Below are 11740 nucleotides of genomic sequence, written 5' to 3'. Positions count from 1 at the left end.
GCGTGGGGGCTGGGGAGCAACCTGGCGCGAGGTGGGGGAGGAGGAGCGCCGGCCCGGGACTCTGCGCGGGTGTCGTGGGGGAAAGAGTTTCTAGTGAACCTCTTTTCTGAAAATCACGGCGGGCCGAGGGCTCGGAGAGGGAGGGCTCTGAGTGGATCAAGATGCGACGTTGGAGGGAAGCGATGCGCTCGCTTGTAGTCGCTTCTTAGGAGTCTGGTCCCTCCGGGCAAACCAGCCCCTGGTCGCCTCCAGGTGCGGCTTCCCTGAGCTCCGCCTCTCACCTTCCAGACCGCTGCGCGCGAGCGCCGTAGGGGCCGGAGCAGCGGGTGGGCGTGTCTCCTAGTCCAGGTTAGGCTCCTTGGAAATAGAGTCTCATGCAAATCCAGGCCTTCCCTGGAGGGGAGGAAAAGACCTGGGGCTGGAGGTTACAGGGAGAATCGCCTGCTTGGTGGGAGACACGCGGTTAATTCGCTGGGCACTTCAAAAACTTTTTAGGAGACTGAAGACATTCGCTGTTCTGATGCCCCATTACCTCTAGTGCCCACTTCCTTCGCACCACCCTCCTTTGCTGCCTCCATTCCCACTTGTCTGTCGGAATGTGTTGGGTATCTTCCTTTCTCTCTGTCCTGCGGCCACTTTGGACACCTCCAACTTCTCATTTCCAGTGCTTACTAAGAGGGAGATGGTCAATTGATGCTGTGATAGCAGAGAAAGGTTTATTTCCACTCCTCTCAGTTGTGAGATAAGATAAGGCTATAACTGGAAGAAAAGAAGAAAACAACAACAACAACAACAAACCAGATCTTTCTGTGTCGCCCTTTACCGTGGATAGAGCCTGGGTGTATGGGTCTGGCTGACAGAGGAGGAGAGGGTCCTGAAATTAGGGTGAATGAACTAGGACAACTGAACAGGAGTGAGGTGGTGCGATTTTTGCTTCTGGACATCACGGGCTCGTTCTTGCTCTAGTGGAAACTGGAGCCCGGTTTATTTCCTTCAGGGCTGTGGCACGACCCAGAGTCCAAGTTGGTTAAGAAAATCTGGGAAGAGCAGACCTACTAACTGCCATTGTTGAAGCAGGCTCTTTACAGATGCTTCATGCACATTGGAGGGAAACCTCCTAAGCAGTTAGACGCATAAAACCAGCCTTTAGTTGGCGATTTTTCTTCATAATGGCTGTTTTGTGTGTGAGCATAGATTGTGTGTGTTGGGGGCTGGGGGGGGGGGAGGTTTGAGTAATATTGTGTAAAGGGTATTGTTGGTTATGCTCATGAGGCCTTTATCTGCATTCGGCTGAAGGGACTCATGTTTTACTGAGCAGTCTCTGCTTTTGCTTCTATAAGCAAATGCTTACATGGCCAGAATGAGGGAGTGAGTGTGTGTGTGTAATTCTGAAAGAAATGAACCGGACCGTTTGGAATATTTTTGATGGTAGCTGATACATAACATTAAATGAGAGAGTGAGGAAAATACCATCTGGAAAAACCCAAATGAGTGCCACGAAACTCATGTTGAATGATTTGGGCCTGTTCTTTTTCAGAGTCAGCAAAAATGACTTTCAAGGGTGAATGTCCTCAGGAGCTAGCTAGCAAGCACGTGTAAGGAAAAATGTGGGTATGTGGGAAGAAATGGCTTCACACATTAATGTTAGAAACAGGTGCGGGCCCGAACCAGCAGGGAGAGGAAGGCTAAATTAAAAAAAGTTGTTGTAAAACTTGTATGTGGAGCAGACACATGCTCTTTGAAATAAACCAGTTAAATAAAATCTGTGAATAAATACATAGAGTTGGCAACATTTCCCTATACTGTTTTCCACGGTTGTCTAAGGTATTGTCATCGACATCTGTTGTGTGACTTTAAAAGGGCTACACATTGTTTAGGGCCTTCTTATTGCTTACTGTCTTAAGTCTTTGCCGGGGCTCCTCACTTCTAAGAAGTCTTAGTAGGAAAAAGTTGAAACGTGAAGACTGCTGTAGTCATTTGTTATCGATTGTGTTCTCTGGATTGTCCGTTAGTGCTGAAAATGTGTCTAGACTCTGCCTGTTTCTCACCATCACCTCTGCTACCACTTTGGTCCAAGCCGCCAGGGATGCTGCTGAACACTCTACTGTGTACAGGTCAGCTCCCACAACAAAGAGTTATCTGACCCCAAATTATTAATAGCACTGACATCAAGAAGCCCTGTGTTAAGCCTTAAGTCAGATCATGTCACTCTCTGCCCAGCACCTTCCAAGGGTTTTTAGTTTCTCTGAGTAAAATTCAAGATCCTTGAGATGTCACCTCTGACTTTATCTCTTGCTGCCTGCCTCCTGGCTCCAGTCTGCTTCAGTCAGGCCAATCTCCTCACTGTTCCTGGAATACCCCAGGCCCTTCCACCTCTGAGCTTTTGTATATTGCACTTGCTGTTGCCTCTGCTTGGGCCATCCTAGGCCCAGACAGCCACAGCCACAGCACTCACTTCCCTACCAACTTCATGTCTGCCTTCAAATATCATTTCATCACACTGATGGTGTGGCCTTCCTTGACCATGGGGTTTACTATTCCCATCTTTCAGTCTTCCTTGCCCAGCTGTATTTTTTCCATAGCGCTTATACTATAATCTACTGTATGAGTAATTTTCCAATATGTTATGTTTATTATGTGTTTCTCCACACTAGACTGCAAGCTCCAAGAGACCAGGGATTTCTGTCTGTTCCTTGTTCACTGTTATGTCCTTAGAGCCTAGAACAGAATTTCTCAAGGGTCATTAGTGTTGATCTTTTGGGCTAGAAAATTCTTTGCTGTGGAGGGCTTTCCTATGCACTACAGGATGTTTAGCATCATCCCTGGCCTTCTGCTAGAAATCAGTACTGCCCTCTCCATCAATTGTGACAACCCAAAAAATGTCTTCAGACATTGTCAGATGACTTGCTTTGGACAATATAACCCCTCGCCCCTTTTTTGAGTCAGAGTCTCATTCTGTCGTCCAGACTAAAGTTCAGTGACATGGTCACAGCTACTGCAGTTCAGACTTCCTGGGCTAGTCGATCCTTCTGCCTCAGCCTCCCAAGTAACTGGAACTACAGGACTGTGCCGGTTTTTTTTTTTGATTTGTTATAGAGATGAGGTCTCAACATGTTGCCCAGGCTGGTCTTGGGCAGTCCTCTCTTGGGCTCAGGCAATCCTCTTACCTTGGACTCCCAAAGTTTTGGGATTACAGGTGTGAGCCACCATAACTGGCCCCAAACCACCCTTATTTCAGAACCATTAGCCTAGAACAGTACCTGGCACAATAAAGATTTGTTTGAATATATTTACTTTCTCCCTTACTACTATTTCCCACTCTGGGTAAGGTGTTTGGTTTTGTTTTTTGCCATGAACATTATGTTCCTTTTAAAATCGGGATCCACCAAGTTCACTCCAGAGAGAAATTTATATACTCTTCATTGGGACTATACTGACATATTCAAGTGTTTCATGAGGAAAGACTCATTTCATTCCTAACCCAGAACTCCTTGCCTTTAGGAATCTGAAGGTGTTGGATTTAGAATATGTGAACCCCATTTTTGAAATGTTTTATTGACAGGGAAGCCTGTGTCATAGGGAAGTACATCCTATGAGAAAAGGTTCTAATGAAGAATTGTTTGCACTTTGGTTCCTCTAATCAGGTTTTTGAAACCTTTGTGTATTTTCCTGGGAATGAGTTAGTTCTGAACTGTGGGTGGCAGAGGAAAAGTGCTGAATATTGAGAGTGAACCCAGAATTCACATAGGCATAGTCATGGCAGGAAAATAAATGTGGAACTGTTGAGTGAGCTTCTCGGAGCAAGGGAACGTTCTGTAGGTCTTTTAGACCAAAAATCGACATTTTAAGACATTGTAGCATTTTTAAGGCTCATGGTCCTTTTGTTTGGTTTACTTAGTGCTCAATCTGTGGCTTTGAAGTTGCTAATATCCTTTTCCTGGACAGACTTCAGAATTGGCATAAGTTAATTCCAGTTTCCTCTTAAATTTTTGGTACTGCTTTAGACAGCTATTATTAAACATCCTGCAAATTAGAAATGGGAATGGAAGTTAGTATTGGGTTTATCAAAGCAGGATAGGATACAGCAGTGCTCCCCAAATGATGATTCACAGAGTGGTATGTGAAGTTTTCATGGGTTTGGGGTAAAATGAGAAAGATAAGGACTGTTGGGTCATACACATATATTTGGGTATGAGGCCACTGCCAGTTCTCGAATTTATCTGAGATTTTTCCCTCCTGTCTTCATATTTTAAAAAATACTCCTTCTTTTATGAATAATAATCCATTCATGGCAAAACAAAACTGTCAATCTTTTTTTGGTTTCTGGAACTTTTCCTTGATTTTTTTGTTCTGTTGGATCTACGGGGAGCCCCTATCATAGAGATGAAGAGCCTTGCTCTGATATCAGTGTCTGTCCCTTACTAGCTGGGTGACTTTGAGCAGGCTAGGTGACCTCTAATTTCCATTTCCTCATCTGACAATTAGGAGTCTGCCTCCTAGGGGTCTTAAGAACACTAACTGTGACATTGACAGTGGGGAAGTATTAGCATGGTACTTGACACATAGTAAGTGCTCAGTAAATGTTAGAAGATACTCTCGTTATTTTCTTTATTACTTAGCAGTGAGCTCTGGCATTCTGGGAAGTGTTGCATTTGGTTGACTGTGGTTATCTCCTCTAAGAAAAGTGTTGTTAGGCAATAAAATTCCCTCAATATTAGTAAATTCCTTTTTGCTTTCTTCCTAATGAAGTATTCAGATAAACTTTTGTATTTTATATCTTCTATCTAATATGTAACAATTCTTTTATACTAGTTAAAAAATCTAGGAATCGTGACATTAGCACATCCATAGATATTCAACATATATTTATTGAGCCCCACTATGTGCAAATTAATACCAACAATGATGGCTAACATTTATTATGTGTGTGTGCCAGCCTGCTCTAAGTGTTTTTGCATATGTAAAATGTACCTAATCTTTGCAAAACCTGCATGAAATGATCATAATAAATAAAAACAGTAATGATATTAATTGTAATGGTTAAAACTGTGAACACTTATCAAGTGCTTACTATGTGTCAGACTATTCTGAATATTTTACTTGCATTAACTCAGTTAATTTTCGCTTCAACTTTGTATGTTTTTATTATTATTATTTTTAATAGAGTCAGGCTCTCACTATGTTGCCTAAATTGGAGTGCAGTGGCATGATCACAGCTCACTGCAGCCTGGAACTCCTGGGTTCAAGTGATCCTTCCTCTTCAAACTCTGGAGTAGCTGGGACTACAGGCATGTAATAACACCCTTGACTAATTTTATTTTTTGTATTTTTTTTTGTAGAGACAGGGTCTTGCTATGTTGCCCAGGCTGGTCTTACTCCTGGGCTCAAGAGATCCTCCTGCCTTGGCCTCCCAAAGTGCTGAGATTACAGGCATGAGCCACTATGCCCAGTCTGTATTTTTATTATTCTTATTTTACAGAGACAGGAACTGAGACATGCCAGGTAGATAGGGCCTGGATTTAAACCAAGGTTACCTAGCTGTAGCCCCATGCTCTTGTCTTCCAATTAGTACTGCATTGCATGGTGCAAAATCAAACAATGCATCATGCTGTACTCTCTTCAAAACTCCCAGTGGGGTAAGGGAAATGGCGGAGGGTAGGTTTCAGCAATGGGAATTTAATATAGGAAGGGGAATTGAGGAGACAGTTTTGTGGATGAATAGGTGAATAGGAGTGTTTGAGTTTGGTCTTCAAGATGAAACTATACCCAGACATGTTTCTAACAACTAAACTAAAATGTGACATGCCTTGGGGGCATAATCCTAAAGTCTAAATTCAAACACTCCTATTCACCTATTCATCCACAAATATCTCCTCAATTCCCCTTCCTATATTAAATTCCCATTGCTGAAACCTACCCTCTGCCACTTCCCTTACCCCACTGGGAGTTTTGGAGAGAGTAAAGTCTAGTTAACGGTTTTTGTTTGTTTGTTTTTTCGTTTTTGAGAAACTGGGTCTCACTGTGTCTCCCAGGCTGGAGTGCAGTGGCATGATCATGGTTCACTGCAGCCTCAAACTCCTGGGCTCAAGCTTCTCAATCCTCTCACCTCAACCTCCCAAGTCGTTAGGATTACAGGCATGTGTCACCACACCTCGTTGATTTTTTGTAGAGGTGAGATCTTGCTGTGTTGCCCAGGCTGGTCTTGAACTTCTAGGCTCAAGCAATCCCCCCTCCTCGGCTTCCCAAAGTGCTGAGATTACAGGTGTGAACCATTTCACCCGGCTTCATTTGCCTTTTAAACTTCTAATCAGACTCCTAGCTCTTTCTTGTGGTCACCGGGCGCATGGTGGCTGAGAGATTGTATGCATGTGGACAGGTTTAGATGGAGCTGTGCTGAAGGGCTGTGGTCACTACTTTGCCACTGAACTACTATGTCTGTATTCAAGATACCCTCTTGGAGTCTCAATTTCTTTCTTTCTTTTTTTTTGAGTTGGAGTCTCACTCTTTTGCGCCGGCTGGAGTACAGTGGCATGATCACGGCCACCACAGCCCCGACCTGCTGGGCTTAGGCTATCCTTCTGCCTTAGCCATCCAAGTGGCTGGAACCACAGGTATGTGCCACCATGCCCGGCTAATTTTTTATTTATTTATTGTAGAGATGAGGTCTGGCCAAGTTGCCCAGGCTAGTCTCGAACCCCTGGGCTCAGGCAATCCTCTTGCCTCCACCTCCCAAAGTGCTGGGATTGTAGGCATGGGCCACCGCGCCTGGCAGGAGTCTCAATTTCTTTACCTGTGAAATGGGATCAATAGATTCCATCCTCTTAGGGTCGCTAGGAGTTTTAAAATGGAGACAAAAATGTGTAGATGTGCTCAGTACAGTGTTAGCACTGTTAGTAAATGAGATTAAGTCCTTTTTTTCGAGTAGACTTTTACCACGATAGTAAGTTTTTCCCTCCTTGTAAAAACAACCAAACCACACATGTATAGAATCAAGTATCTGAACCAAAATAGACAAGATTGAGGTGCCTCAACCTGGCAGATGTTCAAATCTTTTTATGCACATTCATTTTGCGGTATGATGATTAAATAGAACACTTGATTAAAGTGGGATTCTAAGTCTTGGTTTTGTTTGTATTGGAGATTTCCTCTTCGCGATTACTACTATTTATAGATTTCATTTAAGTGAATGTATGCTTAATTCTCTTTGAGTTCTGCAGTGCAGTTTGCACAGGCTGATGTTTATATCTGCTCCAGTTGTGCAAGAAGTGGAAAATATCCTTTTTTTAGAACAGATCACATGTGCTTACTGTCAGGAATAGGACCTCAGTGTAAAAAAATGTATCTTGGGACAAATCACAGTTACTAAATTTCCCCCTCCAACTGCTTTGTTTCAGAACTGGCAGTATTAGGATAAATAATAGGAAAAAAAATCCTTGACTAATTTTTTTTTTGTCATCTTTCAAGGGCAATAACCAAGAGTTTCCTTTGTTGTGTGTGTGTGTGTGTGTAAATTATAAACTGTACTTACTTTTCTGAGGGTTTGTGCAATCAGAATAAATTATAAAAATATGTTTGACTATACTCCAAGTATGCATTATTTGGAGACAATAATCAAGAAGACAGGTCAAAGATGTTAAGTGCAGTCACCACAAGTTTTTGATACTATAAAGACGAGTTTGCAGTTAGTTTATATGAAGGTTTTTGTGAGACTAGTGAACATGGTGTACTCTGAGGAAGGGAATTATACTAAGGAATAAGTCTGCATCTTTATTGAGACAAATGAGGTCAAGAAGACCCACAAGGAGGTCTGAGATTTCTGTTGAAATTTCTCCACTTCCCTTTCTAGCGCAAAGGATATCGGAGGGCCAGATTTGGCTCCTCAATGGTAAGCCTATTTCTCTAAGCCCATTTCTTCAACATGGCTTCCTTATTTCTTTGCTTCATCTTTCCCTCCTGTGGCTTTTCATGCATGCTGTGAAGAATAAAGAAGTATACCTTTCGCATGTTCACCTGAGACATCTGTCCCAAGATTCGGAATGATCAGGTGCTTGTCTTCAATGGCTGACTTTTCTGGAGGACTCTCAGGCACTGGGCATTGTGTGTTAGGCTCTGTGCTGGCCATTGGGAATCAACTGGAGAATCAGACAGGAAGGTTCCTGCTAGCATGGTGCTTACATATTGGAGGTGAGGCACAGTTAATAAGGAATCAGATAAATAAACAAGATAATTTTTGCTATCTGCTATGAAAACTAAAGAGGCTGTTATTGGCAGAATGTGACTGTGAAAGAGGGGTAGAGTGATCCTTCATTGGGTAGAATGATCAGGAATGACCGCTTGGAGGAAGTGATTTGGAAGCCAAGACCCGAATGTCTGACATAAAGGTACAATTCTGGGCACTGCCAATCAAAGCTCTGAGACTTTGGACAAATTACCCACCCCCCTGACTTCAATTTCCTCTTCTGTAGAATGGAGCATTTACTACCTTGCAAGGTAGCTGCAAAGATAAAAAGTAATGTATGTAAAACAGTTAACGTTAGGCTTGAGGCTTAATAAGTGTTTAGGGCCACCATAGAGCTGGTTTGAGGTAATATACCAATAGTGGAAAAAGAAATACTGACATTAATCTTGGTTATACATGTTTATAACTTGGTCTTAAGTGTTTTCCTAATGTTGAGTGAGTCAGAGATTCATGCTTGTTTTTATAAACCAAACCCTAGACTAAAAGAGGAGATGAGTCTTGTTATTTTGACTATCTTTTCTTTCTTCTGGGATCATCCTACTTGATATCGTCCTTTGCTCCTCTCACTGTTTGTTGCCCTGAGATCTTTCATGTCTGACCATCCTTAGCCTAGGAATGGTGTTTTTGGCTGGATTTTGAATTCCTTTTTTGGTGTGAAGGAGAGGTTCAAGTTATAGAGGATTAAAAAGGAAAGCCTAAGGTTGACTACATAAAACACACCCACCACGAACAAATAACCAGTGTAGAACTCCTGACTCGTAGTCCTGTGTTTCAGTCCTGAGATCACACTTCCTGTCCACTCTGTCTGATGTGAACATGTCAGAGATGGTACAGAGACAAAAAAGAAGAAGCTCTCCTCCCACACACCACCTCGAGTGTTCACCAACTTTGACATTCACAGGCAATGGCGTGTTTTTAATTCAACCACTTAAAAAAAAATCTTCAAAGCATTTGGATTTCAGTGACTGTGTTCTTTGATTCAAGTACCCATAGAGTGACAAGTTTCAAAAGGAAAAATTTTGGGTTGTGGGAGAGCAAATGTTTTATATCCAGATGCAGTGAGTTATAGGTCTATAGAGGGCACTGGTAGAATTCTGTCTTATAAGAAATTGTGGCTCATTGAGCAATTTCAGGAAGGCATCTGTGGCGTTTGCCCTCCCACCCCTGCCTCTTCTCCAAAGTGGCATAACTTGCTGAATCATTCCCACATGTTCATCTATTTTCCCATGTGATCAAGGGCAGCATCAAAAAAATGGTTGTCCCCACTATTGGGAGGATTCATAGTGTGTATTTGTAGAATAGGTTTCCTTCTGGGAAACTTAATTTGCCTCACTAAGGGGAATATTTGAGGCAGAGAAGATTTATTTAGCCTGATAGCTGTGGTTATAGATGAAATTATGCAATGACAAACAGGAATGCTATATTTACTTTGGTACCTTTGCCATAAAATGTTCTTAAATACTAACTGGTTCCAGGAAGCATGTTTTTCAAAACATACATTTTGTTTTTAACTGAAGATTTGAAATTTGGTGAGAGGAAATGAACATAGGCACCCTGAAGATGATTTTTTCATTTAACGTAGGACCTAGCACCATCTTGGTAAAGTCTACCAGAGGGCCTCAGTGATATGTGGCCCCATGGTTCCTCTTACTTGCCGTCTGTCCTAAACTGGTGGAGACAGTGCTCTAAAACTGAGCTCGGGAATACACACACACACACGTCAGTGTTCAAATTGTAACAATCCCTTCCATCAAAAGGATTGGATATATTTTTGTTTTAATTTTTTTAGCATTTGAAGTTTTTCAGCAAAAGGTGGAAAGGTATTATTTCAGTGTTAGCTTTGCTTTGTTGTATTACTGAGCCTGCATAGTTGTACTGTCTAAATTTAGGATGTTGGCATCTCAGCCAATAGAACCCTTTGTAACTAATTTATAATGTTTCTGGCAGAGGATGACTATGAATAAACATTAAAATAGTATTGGCCAGTTAAGGTCATTTGCTTTCAAAGGAAGAGAGTGACCCCAACTGTGTGTTCTTGAAAATTCTATTTGTTTATTTTTAAAGGAAGAGTTTACAGTAGCTTGTGTGAAGCAATCCCTAAAAATATAAGCAGCTGGCATGATTCCTAGTGACGTTTCAAGTAAAGGTTTACCCATTTGCTGCAAGGAAGTATACTTGGAGAGTAAATTATGAGAGGTTGGCCACTGGCTTATGGTGTATTAGACAATCAATGTGTAGACTTTTGGGAACCACACCTTGTATCATCTTAGCCTGGTGATTTTTTCCACTGGTCTTTGGGTAGATAAACACTAATAATATTTTTATCTAGGTAAATGCTAGATGATGGGATCTTAGAATGCAATACGGAGCCAGAGGGATTTGTGGCAAAATCTTTAGGGCAGTGGTTCTTCCACTTTAGTGTGTATCAGTATCTCCTGGAGTACTTGTTAAAACAGACTGCTGGGATGGACCACCACAGGCTCTGATTTGGTAGTTCTGGGGTAGGATCTGAGAATTTGTATTTCTAACACATTTCTAAGTGATGCTGACACTATTGGCTTGGGGGTCATGTTTGGAAAACCACCGCACTAATGTGGTATTGATGGAGTGATTGTGCCCAATGAACTGGGAATAGAAAGCATGCACATAGGTGGGATATGAACAGTACACAAGCTTGGGCAGTCTCCTGTCAGGTGACAGAAGACCCAAATTAACTATGCTTAATCAGATAAGGAATTCATTGGTTAAACAACAGGAAAGTCCAAAGATAGGGCTAACTAGGCCTTCCAAGGATAGGATTCTTGTTTGTGTAAATGTCCTCTCTGAGTAACTGGGAATTAACCTAGCTTTACTACCATCGGGAGTCCTGGCTCAAATCTCAAAAGTGGGGGGAGGTGGTTGTAGTTTAATCTAGACTCTAAAAGTGTGAAACTTGAAGCATAATACAGTCACTTGACTAAAAGATTTGGTTGAGAAACCAAGTGATGGTGGTTTTGGGCATGTTCACATGACCAAATTGTTTTTCACAAAACTTCTGCTGAATAAAATTTGAAATACTACTGTCAGCCTGTTTTCCCGTCTTAATTAATTCCAGATAGTTTGTAGAGTGTGGGAGCTTCTAAAACAGACGGGTGGAGTGGATGCGACCAGCTAGCATCTGCTATGTCACACATAAGGGTGTCCTGACATAATAAAGTTGTTCCCCTTGTTCTGAATCTCACCAAGTTGTTCATTTCTCTTATGCTGAGGTACAGACTGTGAGAGGGAAGGGCAGGGCCAGTGTTGTGTCAGACAAATAAAGCCAGTAGAAAACTTCTGGCTTCCTTATTTACCAGGAAATTCAACCCACCCCTCTGTTTAATCCACTTAGACTCAGACCTTTTGAATTTTTTTTTTCTTTTGCTGCATGTTGACCTTCTTCAGGGAGAAAGTCTTCACGGCCACTGAAGCCTCTACCCGCTAGGCTCAGGGGATTCTTCCACCTCAGCCTTCCATGTAGCT

At 42.1% G+C, this 11740-nt stretch overlaps 1 pseudogene across 1 annotated transcript in view; it reads left to right on the top strand.

Annotated features, from left to right (window-relative positions):
- The window catches only part of LOC103269387, a 145293-nt pseudogene that overhangs the window by 569 nt on the left and 132984 nt on the right, over positions 1-11740 (top strand). The gene's annotated exons all lie outside the window — the stretch shown is intronic.

This window comes from Carlito syrichta, unplaced genomic scaffold (genome assembly GCF_000164805.1).
Source record: "Carlito syrichta isolate Samal-C Ts95f unplaced genomic scaffold, Tarsius_syrichta-2.0.1 Scaffold309201, whole genome shotgun sequence".
In the NCBI taxonomy this organism is placed as follows: domain Eukaryota; kingdom Metazoa; phylum Chordata; class Mammalia; order Primates; family Tarsiidae; genus Carlito; species Carlito syrichta.
The sequence above is the reverse complement of the archived record's forward strand: the minus strand, read 5'-3'. Positions and strand labels throughout refer to the sequence as shown.